Genomic DNA, 4,165 nt, shown 5'->3' on the forward strand with positions numbered 1-4,165 from the left:
TAAGGAAGGAGGCCAAATAGGAGAAGGAGGAGGGGGTTCGGCCCCCCTTTCCTTCCTCCCCCATCCCTTCCCTTTTCCCCCTTCCGGTAATAAGGAAAGGGGGGGGGGGAATTGGACTAGGGGCCCAACTAGGATTCCTCCTACTTGGGGCGCCTCAAGGCAGCTCCCCTCCCCCTCCCACCTATATATACATGGGGAGGGGGCGCCTAGAAGAGACACCAACAATTGTTATCCATGTGCGGCGCCCCCCTCCACTGTTTACGCCATGGTCATATCTTTGTAGTGCTTAGGCGAAGCCCTGTGCGAATCACTTCACCATCATTGTCACCACGCCATCGTGCTGACGGAACTCTCCCTCGACACTTTGCTGGATCAAGACTTCGAGGGACATCATCGATCTGAACGTGTGTAGAACTCGGAGGTGCCGTACGTTCGGTGCTTGATCGGTCAGAACGAGAAGAAGTTCGACTACATCAACCGCGTTGTCAACAGCTTCCGCTTTCGGTCTATGAGGGTACGTAGACACACTCTCCCCCTCTCGTTGCTATGCATCTCCTAGATAGATCTTGCGTGAGCGTAGGATTTTTTTTGAAACTGCATGCTACATTTCCCAATAGTGGCATCCGAGCCAGGTCTATGCATAGATGATATGCACGAGTAGAACACAAAGAGTTGTGGGCGGTGATAGTCATACTGCTTACCACCAACGTCTTTTTTTGATTTAGCGGTATTGTTGGATGAAGCGGCCTGGACCAACCTTACATGACCACGTTCATGAGACTGGTTCCACCGACAGACATGCAACTAGTTTTGCATAAAGGTGGCTGGCGGGTGTCTGTTTCTCCAACTTTAGTTGAATCGAATTTGACTGCGGCCGGTCCTTATTGAAGGTTAAAACGGCAAACTTGACGAAACACCGTTGTGGTTTTGATGCGTAGGTAAGAATGGTTCTTGCTAGAAGCCCATAGCAGCCACGTAAAACTTGCAACAACAAAAGTAGAGGACGTCTAACTTGTTTTTGCAGGGCATGTGATGTGATATGGTCAAGATATGATGTGATATACATTGTTGTATGAGATGATCATGTTTTGTAAAAGTTATCGGCAACTGGCAAGAGCCTTATGGTTATCGCTTTATTGTATGAAATGAAAACGCCATGTAATTGCTTTACTTTATCACTATGCATTAGTGATAGTTGTAGAAGCAATAGTTGGCGAGATGACCACGACGCTACGATGGAGATCAATGTGTCAAGCCGGTGACGATGGAGATCATGACAGTGCTTTAGAGATGGAGATCAAAGGCACAAAAATGATGATGGCCATATCATGTCACATATTTTGATTGCATGTGATGCTTATCTTTTATGCATCTTATTTTGCTTAGTACGGCGGTAGCATTATAAGATGATCCCTTAACAAAATTTCAAGGTATAAGTGTTCACTACTTGGGAAAAGCCTAGTAGTAGCGCGGGTTTAATGCCTACTAGTAGCGCGGGAAACCGCGCTACTACTAAGGCGCTACAGCTATTCCTTAGCAGTAGCGCGTGCGGCACACGCTACTGCTAAGACATATAGCCGTAGCGCGTGTTTACTACAGCGCTACTACTAATCTAACTAGTAGTAGAGTGTTTCCTGTCCATCGCTACTAGTATTCTATTTTTCATTTTTTATTTTTAGTGTATTTATACGCCGTTATACAAATTTTGGTACAATACCAATTATGAGGTTGTTATATCATTATGTTCATAACAGTGTCAGAAATGAAGGTGGATTAGGTTCAAGTGGAGGCAACATGTGGTGCATGTCGAAAGTATACTACTAATCCAAACTTGATCTAGTTTGGACTAGTAGTACTTTCGATGTGCACCACATGTTGCCTCCACTTGAATCTAATCCGCCAACACAAGCTATGTAATCATCATCATAGTCATTACAAGCAACACTAGCTATTTAATCATCATAGTCATAGTGTAGCACATCATCATCTTCAAACTCATTCTAGCTAGCTAATCACCACCAACACTAGCTACGGTAGCTATCTAATCACCGCCAACACTAGCTAATAATAATCACCATAGTCATTACCACCAACACTAGCTATTTAATCATCATAGTCAATGTGTAGCACATCATCATCTTCAAACTCATTCTGACTAGCTAATCACTCCTACTGCTCTCTCTCTCTCAGGTAAAATAGCATAAAACATGTGTAGCACTCCTGCTTCATCATATTGGGGCATGCAGATGAACGTGTCTCCTAATTGTGGGCTGCGCTTATGATTGTTTCCCCCTAGTACTTCTCTGCGATCCTTCACAATTTTGCTCCAATCTTTGACTATTAAGACTTCCTTGCTTTGAGAAATCCTGAATGCACTAAAGTGCAATGTAGGATGTCTTGGCCGTAAACTAACCATTCTCATGCGACCTTTAGTCTCGATCCAATGAGGCACAACATTCATTGGAAGTCCCTGTTGAAGAACATCGTAGTAACATACTTAGCAATGAAGTTTAGCTTAAAAAATAATGTATGCAAAAGATGCACCGAGGACAAATAGTAAAAATCTTACCATCTTTCCTAAATAGATGTGACTGTAGTTCAATACAAACACTATTGGTCGCACGTTTTGAGTAATAAGATTTTTAAGTTCAGGAAAATAATTTGTCTTGACAGCATCAAGATCCTGAAGCCATCAAACATAATGACCTATCTCCTCGCAGTTTAGTACTGCCCCGGTACAGTGGACGGTCATGTCTACCAAGCGCCGGACATGTTTTCTTGAATGGAAATAAGCTGTCAATAGAAATTAGTTGTCAACTATTTTTGAATAAAGAATACCCAAGACATAAATATGGTTGAGAAACTCACATAGTGGTAGAATTGGAGGCGTCTGCACATCGACCCAGATGTCTCTATTACCTTCAATATCATCTTCCGGACGAATATCAAAGGTGATAACCATATCAGGCTCAAATGCATAAGCCTTGCATAGTGCTTGCCAAGCTTTGCATTCAAAATAGGTGTAGGTGTCTGCATTGTATAATTTTGCGTCGAAAGTACAACCATGCTCGGTCTTCAAGTAAACTCTCTTTACCTCCATAGTTTTCATAGGACTGAAACCTATCTTATCCAAGACAAAAACTCTTGCATGGCAGGGGATATGCTAGTAGAATAGTAAAAAAAATAAATTATAAGTTGAAGCAAATGAAGTAGAAATCATGCTTAATTACGAAAAAAGACTTGTCGTTGTGACTTACTGTATCCACTTCAAAGGTCTCGTCTAGCTTGATGTTGAAGCGCCTATCATCAACTAGGAAGATTCTGTCACACAGGCCGCGCTCGTCTTCGCAGTATTCGCAAATACCGAAATCCCTTTCGTCGTCAAACATTTCCTATGTTCATAATTGAAACATTAATTGAAAATCGATTGAAGGCAACTAGCAGGAAACTCAACACATAAATCCGGGGCACTTGATATTTCCTACGTATTCTAGCACAAGTCATGCTTAAATTCACGAAAAATCCGGCATGACCTTTGCTAAAATAGGACATATCGAGCACCTGAAATTTGCTGGAACGGAAATGAATCAACACTCCGGCAAAACATAGGCCACTCAGATTTTCCCAGCGATACAAAGATGTTCATACACATACAATGATGCATGCTTAAACTTGCAATTCTATCCGGATCAATTATCATAAGCATTCACACATGAGCTCACCGATTAAATACCATAGTTCTACTCTATTCAACACATTGAGAAGTGGATAAAGAGGAGGTGGACTTTTAGCTCACTAACTCGGGTGTAGAGGAAGTAGAGGTAGCTCGGATGACGATCACTCCAAGGAGACACGACTCTACAAAGCCTGCATATTCAACTAGTTCAACTAAGCACTTACTAAAAATAAACTAGTTCTATTAATTTTCTTACTAAAAATAAACTAGTTCTATAGTAAAACTTTAATTAGATCATCAAATCTCATATACCTAAATTTTCTTACTAGAAATAAAATAGTTCTATTAATTCAACTAGTTCAACTAAGCACTTACTATAAATAAAAGTAATTATTTTTCTTACTAAAAAATAGTAAAAAACTACATTATACAAGAACAGTACAAAAAAGTGTAGGGTTTAGGAGAGATGGAGGGAGGAGGGGGTTGGGA

Source organism: Triticum dicoccoides, chromosome 6A (assembly GCF_002162155.2).
Source record: "Triticum dicoccoides isolate Atlit2015 ecotype Zavitan chromosome 6A, WEW_v2.0, whole genome shotgun sequence".
Lineage (NCBI taxonomy): Eukaryota > Viridiplantae > Streptophyta > Magnoliopsida > Poales > Poaceae > Triticum > Triticum dicoccoides.